We start from the raw sequence: 15,729 nt of genomic DNA on the forward strand, positions 1-15,729 counted from the left end.
TTAGTTAAAAGAGCTAAAATCGATTTGCTGAAGTTATAATACATAGCTGAATTTATCTAAACAGTAAAATATGAATGTTAAAGGTGAAGTTAAGATGTTTAGTTAAAAAAAGCTGAAATAAATTTGCTTAAGTTAATAAAACATAGCTGAATTTGTCTAAACAGTTAAAGGTAAAGTTAAATGTGAAGTTAAAAAGAGCTTAAATAGATTTGCTGAAGTTTATCTAAACAGTAATTTAGATAAAGGCTGAAATGTTTTAAAACGCTGCTGAAATTAGCTGAAAAGAAACAGGAAGTGTTTTAACAGAGATAAACATATGAAGAAGAAGCTAAAACAGCTGAATGTTAACTTAAAAAAAGCTGAAATAGATTTGCTGAAGTTAATAAAACATAGCTGAATTTATCTAAACAGTAAAATATTCCAGTTACAGGTAAAGTTGAGATTAGATTAGGTAAAAATAGCTGAAAGTATGTAGACGAAACTGAAGCAGGTTTGCAAAGAGACTGTAAGAGATAGGTATCGTCATGAAAAGTGAACCACCTGGGAGCCAAGACTTTAATGAACCACTAGTGTGAATTTTATATTTGAGGATTGAAAATTGTGGCCACAGGATACAACTCCAGGTCGGTCCAGTAATGCAACCAACACAGTTGAAGCAAACATTTGCATAAGTTTTCTCATGAAGACCATAAAGAACAGATTCTGATTAACTTCAAATAAATTCTTGGTCTCACATCAACTCAATTCTACACAGCACATTGACAATAACACTAACACAACTGGACAACTGGACAACACAACTTCTTATTCTGCCCATCAACAGGAGTTGATGCCCTGTCCCCCCAACCGCCCCACTAGACAACTGAGTGTGTGTCACACTCAGTCAGTCAGTCACTATATCTATCTATCTATCTATCTATCCATATATATATATATATATATATATATATATATATATATATATATATATATATATATATATATATATATATATATATATATATATTTACTATATATTAAATATAATCAAGAATAAAAATAAAATATTAATAAGACATAACAGCATATGTATTTAATTACTATAAAATTAACCCACTGAGCCACAAGCATCAATTCGTGTCGTGTTTTGGATGTTAAAATTCACTTTATCATGTTTTTTTTATGTTTCCTTGAATTGCCTAAAAACTCGACTCTGTCAAACGCCGGAATTTCCGAGTGCCCCTGAACTCCACATGTATTTTCCTCAGCTTCGCGCGAAAACCGCCGTTCATTCCTTTGTTGTCTTTGCCGGTAAGTAGTCGATACTGATTCTCTTCTCAGACATTAATGGTTTTTAAGTTTTTTAAACATAAGTATGAAAGTTAAACATAATCGAACATAAATCAAATCACAAAAGTCCACGTCAGTGAGTATTATCTTAAAGGCGTAATTGTCAATAAGTTAACGCTAGCTAGGTAGCTTTCTAACGGGCTAGCGCTAACTGGTAGCGGCTAGCGAACAGCTAACGACTATTGCCAATGCTAGTATAAAGACATGTTAGCGGGTGAGACTACTTAATTTTTTAATTTTTCAACTGAGAACCGTTTAAGCTTTTACTATGAAATGAACAAATGAAAAGGTTTGTAAAAGGTTCTGTAAGTTTCAACTGTTTCTGTCAGCTCAATAGCTCAAGAGCATTTTCCCACTGCATAGTAATTAGCAGCTCAACTCTACAGGGCTCTACTTGACTTGACTCTCTGTTCACTCAGTGTAGTAGAAACTGGAACTGGTTTTAATTCTAAGTGGTTATTTATCAAAGTAAAGAGACAAGTTTATTTTCACTAAAGTTGAGTTAATGGAGACTTCTTCAGGGCTCGGAGCGTTAGAGACTCTTCTCTCTGACCAATCAGCGTTAGAGACACTTATTTTTGACCAATCAGCGTTAGAGACGCTTCTCTCTGACCAATCAGCGGTCCACATTTTTCCCGCCACCTTCCAACTGTTGCTATGCAGTGGAAACTCTCTGTACAAAGACGCAGATATCTGTAGTGTCCATATTTCTATATCTAGTGCTTTAAAGTAGTTACTGTACATAGACCTGAAATATTGTTTCCTCTTTTAGACAAAGCATTTGGTGTGTGCACAATTGTTGTTGGTAAGTACAGAAATAAACTGTGACTGTTTAAGGTGTTAATTTGTAATTAACTTGCTAAGTGAGCATAGCAGACAACAAAATGAGAACTAGCACATGACACAGAGACATGTTTTAATGCACATCTGTGTTTTATGTGACTTTGTAATAAATCAGAGTTTAATAAATGTAGAGATGATTTATATTAAGTTTCTGAAATGAATCTAAACACAGCTCTCTCTCCCTTCCTCGGTTTGCCGGTGCATCACTGTGTTAGTGACTCCAGAATAACTGACTGTAAGTTAACACACAAATAGCGCACAGTTTGGTTCTTGATACAGAATATTAATACAGGTATTACTCCAGTAATAACCAGTCTTTATCAGTTATCCATCCTGACATGTAGAGAATTTATGTTCATTTCTGAAATGAACCTAAACACAACTCTTTCTCCCTTCCTCATATATCTCCTTGTAGCCTGCTCCCGTGGACTCCAGGCCAACTCTGATCGTAAGTTAATACAAACTCACACTGTTACAAGCAGCACACAGTTTTGTTCTTGATTGCAATCTAGAATGATCTCTCCATCCAGTATCAATTTTCATTACACAAATAGCGCACAGTTTGGTTCTTGATACAGAATATTAATACAGGTATTACTCCAGTAATAACCAGTCTTTATCAGTTATCCATCCTGACATGTAGAGAATTTATGTTCATTTCTGAAATGAACCTAAATACAACTCTTTCTCCCTTCCTCATATATCTCCTTGTAGCCTGCTCCCGTGGACTCCAGGCCAACTCTGATCGTAAGTTAATACAAACTCACACTGTTACAAGCAGCACACAGTTTTGTTCTTGATTGCAATTTAGAATGATCTCTCCATCCAGTATCAATTTTCATTACATACAGTAAATTATCCACCATGATAACCGTAAGTATTAAAAGGATTGAGCAGCAAAATGTTTGATTTATGAAAAAAGTTTTGTTTCACACCACAATAGGAAATGCACATGAGTATGAGATGATTGCTTAAATATTGTCATTATATCAAATTATTCAAAGCCTAGACTTTGAATAAAGATTGACATTGTACATGTTTATTTTCCTACTGATTTCTTTCTTCTTCTTTTTTTCTTGCAGGTGCTGTGCAGTTCCAGCAACCCCTCTGTCTGTCTATCCCTCTACTCTATAGCCATGAACTCTGTCTTTGCCCTTCGTGGCCCCTATGCCCTTCGAGGCCCCTAAAGCCCTTTGAGGCCCCTATATTTTCAAGAACAATATTTCAAGAACATACTATTTTCAAAGCATTGTCTATACAAGAACTATTTTCAAAGCATTGTCTTTACAAGAACTATTTTCAAAGCATTGTCTATACAAGAAATATTTTCAAAGCATTGTCTATACAAGAAATATTTTCAAAGCATTGTCTATACAAGAAATATTTTCAAAGCATTGTCTATACAAGAAATATTTTCAAAGCATTGTGTTTACAAGAATTATATTCACAGCATTGTCTTTTTCAGGAACCATATTCACTGCAGTGTCTTTTTCAGGAACCATATTCGCTGCCTTATTTTCATATCTTATCATATTGATTACTATATTCTGCCCTATTTTATTGGTCTCAGGTCATATCATCTTTTCCATTGGCTAAATAAATTTTTACAGTAAAATTTTCATTGCTAATTGAAATTGGAATTTATTGATTTAAATCATTAAGTAAGATAAAATCTCTTTAAAATTATTTGAATATATATTTGCTATTTTTTTTCTTATTTGTCATTGATCTCCAATTGCTCAGCTAAATTTAAACTTTTATTACTGATAAAACGCAGCCATAGTTACATCATTGAACAGGACTGAAAAACACTGAGCACTGTAGCTGTTCCTGAGTCTTACTGCTGTCGAGTGTTCCTCACTTCTCCAGGTTTGTACCCAGGTCTGTATTGAAGCAAATATCTGTATAACTGTTGGAAAAATTCACCTGTTGTGTTAAAAACACAAATAAAACAACAGTTGCAGCAGGAGCTGTATTGATTGGAAGTGACTGTTTCCTGTCTTCCTGACTCCTGAGTGTCGTCATCAAGTGGTGGAAGCTGCTCCAGAAGCTCTCATCTCATCAGTGTCACAGCTGTGACTGAACATAAACTGTTAACAGTGAAGTGAGACTAGAATAGTATAAAGGTTATTCTGCTGGTAAGTGCAAAGAGTTGAGCACAGGTCATAGCAAGTAAAGGATCCACTACTGATAATAGACTATTGTTCTGAGGATTAGTGAAAACTATTATCAACACAGTTGGACTTCATTCATTCATTTGTGTGATTCATATTTCACTTTTTTCATTCTCAATTCACTAAATTAAAGACTTTTAAATTTGTGAGCTCTTTAAAAGCTTATTACCCATATTGATTTAAATAAATTGGATAGTTTTAAATCCCATAGTAACAGAACTTTCAACTTAAACGCAGGCTTTAAAAAGGGAAATCTCAGCTCTACTGAAGTCAGTAAGACCAGTTGTATTGTTTTATATTTGTGAATTTGAAACACGATGCCGAGGAAGAGTAAGAAGTCTCAGGCTGTAAAACTGCAGTGGAAGAAGCTGAAGGATTCTGACTGTGCAGCAACACGTGAAGAAGCAGAATGTCCTGGTTCTGTAAGTGTACAAGAGGCAGGTGTACATGATGAGAAAGCTGTGTCAAGAGGTTCGTATGATGATACTGTGACCAGAGGACGTCAGAGTGATGCTGTATGTGTAGCTGGACCTTCTAACACACACCAGGTAAATGACAGAGGAGAAAGTAGTGTTCTACATGTACCAAAGGAAAAGAGAGGTAACCACAGTGACCCTGCATGTGTAGCTGGACCTTGTCATGCACACAGTGTAAACCTGGAAGATCAGCCTTCTGAAACACGTGTACGTGCATCCCGCAGCCAGGCTTCTATGAGGTACGGTAGCTCCAGAAACAGCCAGTGTACCTGTAACTCGCTGACCTTTCTAGCATTCCTTCATGAGGATGAAAACCTGACCAGAGCAGATCTTGACCTTGTCTTGGATAAAGGTGATGTGATGTATAAAGAGGCCAGAAAAAGGTTTCCTGCTAATATACATCTGGCTACTGATGAGCTCCCTGATGAAGCTTCTGCACGCAGACATGTGTATCATGTAGACATGACACAACATTCTCGCTACGGCACATTTGGAGGACCTTTACCTGGAGCTGTGGACAGTTTCCTTGACCTTGAAGCAGGTTTGAGCTGTTTGTTATCAGATGTGGAGTACGCATTGCTGCTGATGACAGGGTTATGTATCGCAGTGTTCAGAACCAGATCAAACAAGTATGGGTTTTTTGATCCTCACTCGAGAACAGCCACAGGTTTGCCTCTACCTCTGGGATCGAACAGTACTGGTACCGCTGTAATGCTCACATTCACACATCTCAGTGATATGATTGACAGGCTCACCAGATGTCACCACGTTTTGGGCACACAGTCCTCCTGTACCTATGAACTGAAGCCGGTGAACTTTTACAACCTGAATGATGCTATCCAACAGACAGAAAGCAGACCTACACCTCACACAGCTGTGACTCCTGCTCCATTGGATGATGCTACTACTGAATCAAAGTCTACCACCACTGGTCTTTGTGAAAACACCAACCCTGAGATGCCCAGTCACACCACATCTGTTACATCACATGACAGTGAGGCAAGCTCGTCTACTGCAAAGACAAATACTGGTGATCTCCACGAATCCTCTTGTAAGCTGTCAAAACTTAGTAAAAGCAGAAGGAAGAGGTTTAAAAGAAGACAGATGCTCTCAGAGAAAGCACCACAAAGAAAAGAGAAGCAAAAAAGGAAAGAAAGTGAAAAGTATGCTTCAGATGAAACGTACAGGGCAAAGAAGAAATCCTACGTCAGCAGGAAATATCAAAATGATCCTGAATTAAGACAAAAGAAAAAAATGAACAGAAAAACCCAGTACAGAGATGATGTTGGTTTTAGGCAAAAACAAAGACGCTATATAACTGAACGATACAGAGATGATATTGGTTTTAGGCAAAAACAAAGACGCTATATAACTGAGCGATACAGAGATGATGTTGGTTTTATGGAGAAACAAAAACGCTATATAACTGACAGATACAGAGGTGATGTTGGTTTTAGGCAAAAACAAAATCAGTATACTAAACAGTATATGACAGAACGATACAGAGGTGATGCTGATTTTATGCAGAAACAAAAACGCTATATAACTGAACGATACAGAGACAATGCTGACTTTAGACGAAGGCAGCGATCATATATGACTCAGCATTATCAACATGACAAAGCATTCAGGATTCGACACAGAGAACTCATGAAACAACTGATGAGGAACAGGTATAGAAACAATCTTGCATTCAGGATTATGCACAACATGAGATGTGCAATGAAAGTAAAAAGGAAATACAGACGCTTTAATATTCCTACACGTCCACAGTTTGACAACAGTTTGATCCAAGAGGCCACAGCTGTTTTCAGATCTCAAATAAAGGCCGGTCCCACTTATGTGTGCACTGTCTGTCACAAGGCGTCATTTCCAAACCAAGTACAACTCTGTAAAAGATCAGCGTACACTAAAAATGAAGATATGGTTTCAACTTGCCTGACTGGAAAGTATGTTCATGTTTGTGATGATGTCTGCACAAATGACCAACAGTGTAAGGTGCCTGATGAGAGAAAGAAAGAGTGGATTTGTCACACATGTCATAACCATCTTAAGAAAGGAGCCATGCCACACCTTGCTGTAGCCAACAACTTGGAACTTGCTGACATTCCAGCTGAACTGTCTGATCTGAACATACTGGAGAGACATCTCATTGCAAAGTGCATCCCATTCGCTAAGATTGTTCCTCTTCCCAAAGGCAGACAGAGAGCAATACATGGTAATGTTGTGTGTGTCCCATCTGAGGTCCAGGAAACAGTTGATGCTTTACCCAGAGTGAGAAGTGAGTCCCAGGTCCTGAGAGTGAAACTGAAGAGACGCTTGTGTTACAAAGGTCATCAGATGTTCCAGACTGTAACCTGGTCTAAACTTGTGCAGGCTCTGCTTAAACTCAAGCACATTCATCCAGAGTATGAGGACATAGTTATAAGAGATGATCCTGAGTTATGTGATCCAACACTTCCAGATGATGATGATGATGATGATGAGTGTGAAACAATGGATGATGCTGAATATGGGGAAGATGATCTCATGCAAATAGAGAGGTGTGAAAATAGTGCACTACACGAAAATGATCCTGAACATGAGCAACAACACACTGACTTGCTGCCACATGATGATGATCAACCTGAGGAGCCGAGAGTTGACACAGAACAGGAAGGTGACATGCCTAACGGAGGTCTGGCTTTAGAATCGTGTCTGCAGCCGCCTGATGTTGCTGAGGAGATTTTATGTTTCAGTGAAGGGATCTACTCTGTTGCTCCAGCAGAAAGAAACAATCCAGTAAGCTTCTTTAAAACACCTAATCTGGAGGCCATGGCTTTCCCCGTTCAGTTTCCTACTGGTCAGAACACTCTGGATGCAAAAAGACCCATTAAATTAACACCAAGCAAATATTTTAAATCCAGGCTTTTCTGTATTGATGAACGCTTTGCCAGAGACACAAACTACTTGTTTTTTGCACAGTTTGTGACTGAAATCCACTTGGCTACTTCCAGCATGACCATACAATTACGCAAAGGAAAACCTGTGACCAGAGATGGACGCAGAATAACATCTAGAATGTTACGAGATAAACGAGAGGTTGAGAAACTGGTAAGAAACAAAGATGCTATCAGATTCATGCAGCCACTCAGAGGAACACCAGCATACTGGGAGAAAACAACCAAAGACCTTTTTGCCATGATCAGACAGTTGGGAACTCCTACTTTCTTTTGCACATTCTCGGCAGCAGAAATGCGTTGGCCTGAAGTGATTGAGGCAATAAAACATCAGCAGGGTGAAGAAGTCAACTTTGATGAGCTGAGCTGGACAGAAAAAACAGACATACTGAGAAGCAATCCTGTCACAGTGATGCGCATGTTTGATAAACGTGTTGAAGCCTTGTTCAGAGATTTGATCTTATCAAACGCTGTCCTTGGGAGAGTCGTGGATCATTTCATAAGACTTGAGTTTCAGAATCGTGGTTCCCCTCATATACACTGTCTTCTGTGGGTAGAAGGTGCACCTGTGTTTGAAAAAGATGATGATCGAACAGTGTGTAATTTTGTGTCCAAGTACATGACGGCTCAGCTTCCTGACCAACGCACACAACCTGAACTGTACAAGAAAGTCACAGAAGTGCAAGTTCACAGCAGAAACCACTCAAGGTCCTGTTTCAAATACATCGGAGCTGATTGTCGTTTTGGGTTTCCCAAGCCACCAGCCAACAGGACAATGATAGTAAGACCAAAAGAAAGAGGAGATGAGTCAGTGGCACTGGAAGAAGCAAAGAACAAACTCAGACCATTGAACAGACTACTGAATGAACCTGAAGTCGCTTCACTGAGTTTAGAGCAGCTCCTCACTCGATGTGATTTAACACTCACAGAGTATGAACGATGTCTGTGTTTGGTGATGAAATCCAGCAAAGTGATACTAAAGCGTGATCCAAAGGACTGTTGGGTAAATGCATATAATCCACATCTGCTGGAAGCCTGGGATGGAAACTTAGATCTGTCGTACATCTTAAACCCTGGAAGTGTTGTGGTGTACCTGTGTTCATACATGTGTAAGAACGAGAGTGGACTGTCCGAGTACCTGAAAACAGTCATTCAGAACTCCAACACAGAAAGCGTCAACGAATGTGATGAAATGAGGGCAGTCATGCAGGCATATTCAAAAAAGAGAGAGATCAGCGCTCAGGAGTGTGTGGCTCGTGCATGTGGCATCAACATGAAAAAGTGTTCCCGTGGTTTCGTCTTCATACCGACTGATGACAACGCAGTGAAAATGAGTCGTCCCATTTCACAGTTAGAGGACACGACACCAGACAGTGAGAATGTGTGGATGACCACTCTGATTGACAAATACAAGTGCAGACCAGAAACTCCAGAGTTTGAGGTGATGTGCTTGGCTGACTTTGCAGCTACATGCAGGTTTGTCTATGGCCAACAGAACAAAAGCAAAGACGTTTTGCCACTGCTGAACGAGATGGGGTTTGTTCAAATGAGAAAACATGATAAGCCTGCTGTCATCAGATTCTACCGTCCATCAGAGAAAAAATATCCAGAGAAATTCTATGGAGCATTACTAAAGCTGTACCTTCCACATCGATCAGAGCTGGAGCTGAAAAGACCTTACCTACCCACATATGAGTCCTTCCACAACAGTGGCTGTGTACGACTTCCATACTCTGAACATCCTGAGACTGTCAAGGCCATCGTCAAACGAAACAAGAACAAATATGAGAAGAACAGTAAAGAGATTGAAGAAGCCATTGAAGAGTATGAACAGAACAGAGGTGTGATTGACGAATGGTGTAATCTGGCACCTGAGTCGGAACTTGTGAGGTTGGAGTGTAATGATGAACTGGAAGTAAGAGAGAGACAGGATGAAAGAGAACAGGAGAACGTTCCAGACTACAGTCGTCAGGCTAATGTCGCAACAGAAGTCCGAGCCATGAGAGAACCCCCTGCTATCGATCCCACTGTGCTACGGCAAATGTATCAGAATCTGAACCAGAAACAGGCCTGTGTGTTCTATAGAGTCAGAGACTGGTGCATAAAACGTGTGTGTGGTCTGAATCCAGAGCAGTTCTTCTTCTACATCAATGGTGGTGCTGGAACTGGAAAGTCTCACCTCATCAAATGCATCCATTCAGAGGCCTCTAAGATACTGAGCAGACTGCCGAGACACTCTGACGAGGCTGACATGTCAGGTCCCACTGTCCTGTTGACGTCCTTTACTGGAACTGCAGCCTTCAACATATCAGGTACAACACTGCACTCACTGCTCAAACTGCCGAGAAGCCTGAAACCTCCATTTCAAGGACTGGGTAACCAGCTGGACGAAGTCAGAGCAGACCTGTTAAATGCTGAGATCATTGTCATTGATGAAGTGTCCATGGTGTCTAAACCTCTTTTTGCCTATGTTGATGCCAGACTCAAGCAGATCAAAGGCAGTTACAAACCATTTGGAGGAATGTCTGTTTTAGCCGTTGGAGACTTTTATCAGCTTCCACCAGTGAGACAGTCCAAACCTCTATGTGTCCACGACCCATCGCAGATCGACCTGTGGCAGGAACACTTCCAAATGATCACTCTCACTGAGATAATGCGTCAGAAGGATGATGTGGCCTTTGCGGACATGCTGAACAGGATCCGTGTGAAGGAAAAATCAGAGGAGTTGTCAGATGAAGACAGAACCTTGTTGTCCCAGGCTGTCACTGAACCGAGTCTTTGTCCCACTGACGTCCTGCACATTTTTGCAACAAACAAACAGGTAGACAAACACAACACAGCCACACTGTCTCTGCTCCACACTCACACTGTTACCATTGATGCAGAGGACTACAAAAAGGACCCACAGACTGGTAGAATGTCTCTCCAGACCACACCACTGAAAGGAGGTAAGAACGAGTTATCAGACACACTACAAGTTGCTGAGGGTGCCCGTGTTATGCTCACTAGGAACCTCGATGTTTCTCAGGGTTTAGTGAACGGTTCGTTTGCCACTCTTGTCAGGGTTGTTACCTCTGGAACAAACTCACATGTCACTAAGCTTGGATTGCAGATGAATGAAAGATCAGCTAGAAGGAATTGTCCTACTAGAGCAGCCGCAGACGACCTTGTGTACATAGACAGAGCTGAGGAGAATCTGAAGCAGAAAGGAGTTGTACGGAGACAGTTCCCCATCAAGCTGGCATTTGCATGTACAATTCACAAGGTTCAGGGTATGACCACAACATCAGCTGTAGTGTCACTGAAGCACATCTTTGAAGCTGGTATGGCTTATGTTGCTCTCAGCAGGGTGACGTCTCTCACTGGACTACATCTGCTGGACATGGACGAGAGGAAAATCTATGCCAACCCAGAAATCACTGCTGCCCTGGAAACCATGAGACAAGTGAGCTTGGATGAAATGATGCCTCTTCTTCAGATAAGTCCCACACTGAGCAGACATGACACTCTGACCATTGTTCACCATAACACAGAAGGGCTAGCATCTCATATCACAGACATAAAACACCATCATGAGTTGTGTCTTGCAGATGTCTTGTGTCTCACAGAAACTCATCTACAGGGTTCCTTTGTTGCAGAGAGTCTCCTTCTAGACGGCTACAACATGTTCAAACGGAACAGGCACCTGTCCTACACACGGTTTCCAAACATGGCAAACAGAGGTGGAGGTGGAGTTGCTGTTTATGTCAAAGACCACATTCAAGTGCATGAGAAACAGTATGTACATAATGTGACTGACCTTGAGTTTGTGGCTTTAAAGGTTGAAGCTCCACTGCCTGCACTTATTGCTGCTGTCTACAGACCTCCTGACTACAGCTTACCATCCTTCTTATCTAACCTAGGAAGTCTTCTGGAGGCACTTGAGATCATGGACTGTCAACCTATTATTGTCTGTGGTGATTTCAATGAGAATCTTTTGTCTCATGCTAGCAAGCCGATACTGGAGATGTTTAGGTCCAGAGGATATGAACAGGTCATCACTGCTGCTACCACTGAGAAGAACACACTGCTGGACCTCATTTTCATCTCACAACCAGGTCAGTGTCGTCACTGTGGTGTCCTGAGAACCTACTACAGTTACCATGATCCTGTGTTCTGTGTGCTGTCCTCATGAAAAGGTCAGGTGAGTTTTACAGAAAACATATGTGATTTACTAGAATGTTATGTAAAAGTACTGCATTACATGGAGTATTAATACCAGTACTATGATGACAGAAAATGATGAAGTTGATTCAATCGTGCTAAAAACAGTTTGATATTAACAATACTTTTGTGTTTACTATAAATGACGTAAGGATATTTACAATAATATCATGAACCATTTACTTTGGGTTGAAAGGTAGAAGTTACAGATACAGCAGTGTAATCAAGTATACAACAAACTAGGGGGTCCTCTGTGCAGCCTGGCTTCAACACTTTACCAGGCTCCAGTCTCACTGAGGCTGTGAGGGAGGGAGGGTGGACCAGAGGATCCCCTAACACCTGAAAACTTGAATTCACTGCTGGATTGAACAACTGACCAGTTACAATCATCTAATAAATCTAATCATGGACTTGTACAACATATTGTTATATTTAGTGAACAGAATGAAAACTTGGTTTGGTAAGTATTTATCAGGGTTATTGATTCATATTATGGTTCACATTTTTTCTGGTCTATCTTTTTATGGGTCACACATTCGCCATGTCTTGGCCTGTGCATTTATCAGGGTGGGTCTGGGTCTGGGTTGGTAAATGCACAGGCCAAACATGTGTTAGTAGCTGCTGTACACAGCTGCCAGCAGATTATTTACATCAGATACATCAGAACGTATGTGTTCTTGGTGTAACACATACTTTCTGATACCTACCAGCTGATACCCCACTTTTTTTTTTCTTTTTTCATAATTATCATTTCCTTTTTTATTATCTGTTTTCTACATACTAACTAATACACTATATTAAACCTATGGATTAAAATTAAGTTTATGTGCAAAACTCAAAAAAACACAGGAATCGACTTGTTCCATGCAAATTAAATTATTCTTTCTTAAAGGATGATGATTTAAAAAAGTAGAGTGGCATCCACTAGTGCTACTAAAACTACAAATGGACATTTCTTCAGTGTTAATTTATTGTGAATTTCATAAAAATCCATTTTAAATATAGTTTAAATCATTACAGTGGGTTTTCAGTTCGGTAGGTGAAAGTCTTTTCATATTTGTGTGTTCAGCCTTGGGCTAATCTAAACCCTCCAGTAGCCTCCTGTATAGCACAGCAGTCATTAGTTGTACAGATTTCAAATAGTAAAACCAGTTGGTTTCTTCAAAACAGTCTCTAAACTGTGTATAACATCATATGTAATTGTCTTAAATGAGAAATCCTGTCCCATGTTAATCTTTATATGACTGACAGTTCATGGCTGCTGAAACTTGGAGATATGAACTAATGGGGTTTTAGTCCAAGACTAACCATGATGTGCAAACACTTTGAAGGTAGGACTGAACAATACTGTACCAGAACAATCACTTTGTATCAGTGAATCTCTGATTTATCACTACCATGTTTTTAGGGAAGAAAGATTTTCCATGGTGCCATTACAAACATAATATGACTTGTCTTAGACATTACACACATTTTATTCAGAAAAATAATCAAAAGATGGTTTTAAAGAAGGATGTGGAGACATCTGTCAGTTACAGTCCCTCGTTTGAACATAGAGTATTTATCTTGTGCTATTGATGCTAACTTAAAACATATTGTTCAGTCCTGCCTTACAAAAGTATTAGAAAATACAAATACTTTATTTATTTTTGTATAGTGGTAGATTTTAGTGGTAGAAGAAACACTGACTGTTACTGTCTAAATGGTTTATTTTTTATTATTTGGTTTTTATGTTTTCTTAAACAAATACCCTTTCAAATGTAGGCTAATGTTGCTTTTGTGTTTTAGATTTATTTTATTGTATTTGTTAAATGTTTGATAATGGACCATTGACAGTTTAAGTTTGAAATTTAGGTTTCATTAGTTATGTCACAGTTCTATTTGCTTTTTGTATTATTTTTCTATTCTTATAGCACAATATTATTTGGTGAGGAAGAAAGTGACAAACTATAAGTTTCATTTGTTTACTGACAAAAATACAAGTTCTTCATGTAATTTTCTTACTGATACCTATCAGCTGATACCCCTCATCCCTGTCCCACCTAAATCCCCACTAGACTGTATCTGTCCAGATACTATAATTTTTTTTTTAGTTTTGTTTTCTTGGAGAGGAGAATTAGCTCTCCTGTGTCCTCTGTGACGACATTTGCACCCTTTGCCTTCCTGGCTTCAGCTCTGTGAGCATCAATAACACAATAACCAAGACCACATCATGCTGCAACAGACCACACTGCAGCCCCATGTTAGCAGTCCATCAAAAAACAGACTCTTGTGGACCACACAGAGGAACGTTGTACCAGCTGCTGGTCCCTTTAATTCTTCAGAGCAGAGGACGAGATGATTCCTACCAGCCTTTGCCTCACCTTCCTTACTCCTCTGGGATAACTACTATGTTCTTCCAGCCAGTACTATGTCTTCTATACAACATAAGATGCTACTATAAGGTCAGGGTTACTTCTCAGCACTTTCAGTGTTATGTTTTTATTCATCTATTAATTTGTGTACATTAGACAGTTATGATGTGTTGTTGGACTTTGGGTTTTCTGTTGTAGCCAAAACTATGTCAGTGTCATTCAATTTAAGTTTTTCCCTCAGATCTTCTTCTTCTCCACTTTGCACTGAAGATTCTCAGGAGTTTCTAAAATGTCTCCTGGTCAACACTGGAAACTTCTCTGCAGCAGGGTTCAAGGTGCTACATGATGATGTATGCTTAACTTAATCACAATACAAGCATTCACAGTGTTGTTTTCCTCATCTTTATTCTGTATACATCACATATACATATATATATATATTATTTTTATGTACGTTTTGTAATACGTTTGTAAGTTGTAATGCGTTTTATTTCCTTCACTTTACTTGGTTCCAATATAAAACATATTACAACTTTTTTTTTCCTTTCAGGATCAGCTCCATCTTCTTACCTACACATCACAATGTGGACGACAGTCACTGTATAAACAGCTCAGTGGAGTCTAACTAACATCTCTGACCAGTGATGAGTCATCTCTCAGTCATTTAAGGACTAACAGGAACTTCTCTGTGCAGCATCAGACTCCTCCTAAACATCTTTTAAAGGTATCAGCTGTATTTCTTTCTGCTTACCAGACCTGTTCAACTTAGAACACTAACAAAAACATTGCAGGAATTGCATGTTAGCATTTACATGTACAGGGATGTCAGAAGTGAAGTTTCTAATTCCCTTTCTGTTTCAGGCTTCAGCTACACTACGTCAGACACTAAGCAGACGACTGGAAACTGCCACTTGAAATGTGAACTGTGTTGAAAGTTGGACTTTGGACTTACGATACAAAAGAATCTGCTTCAGCAATGATCCAAAATATACAGTGATCTCAGGACAAAATTTACACCAGATAATTTTCATTGATTACTATACAAATAATTTTTATGTATTGTGCATTCTATGACAATGAGTTTTTCTTTGTTTTATTTTATCCCTTATCTCTTTCCTTTTTAAATGATAAAAGAAACAGACAAACAGGGAAAACTAGTCACATCAGTTGCTTCATGGAAATAAACTAAATAACCCGGTAAATAATAACAGTTAACAATATATTTTTCAGGCCTACTTTATAAATTGTTATATAATACAAATACACTATGAATTTTGGCTTTTCAAATATTATTTTTAAAGATTTGCAATGTTATGTAAACATGTAAATAAATAAATTATTACAGATATTACTGAAAAATAATTAGGTCAAAGGAATTTTACCAACTGGTTGAGGCAGATGGCCGCCCACT

At 39.0% G+C, this 15,729-nt stretch overlaps 1 long non-coding RNA gene across 1 annotated transcript; it reads left to right on the forward strand.

The window, feature by feature from the left end:
- Positions 1-1,109: 1,109 nt before the first annotated feature.
- LOC113148592 lies at positions 1,110-3,797 on the forward strand. The gene is made up of 6 exons (XR_003297448.2): positions 1,110-1,290; positions 2,102-2,134; positions 2,388-2,407; positions 2,588-2,620; positions 2,887-2,919; positions 3,255-3,797. It is a non-coding gene; the product is annotated as an uncharacterized LOC113148592 (long non-coding RNA).
- The last annotated feature ends 11,932 nt before the right edge of the window (positions 3,798-15,729 follow it).

The sequence above is a fragment of the Anabas testudineus genome, chromosome 13 (genome assembly GCF_900324465.2).
Source record: "Anabas testudineus chromosome 13, fAnaTes1.2, whole genome shotgun sequence".
Classification (NCBI taxonomy): domain Eukaryota; kingdom Metazoa; phylum Chordata; class Actinopteri; order Anabantiformes; family Anabantidae; genus Anabas; species Anabas testudineus.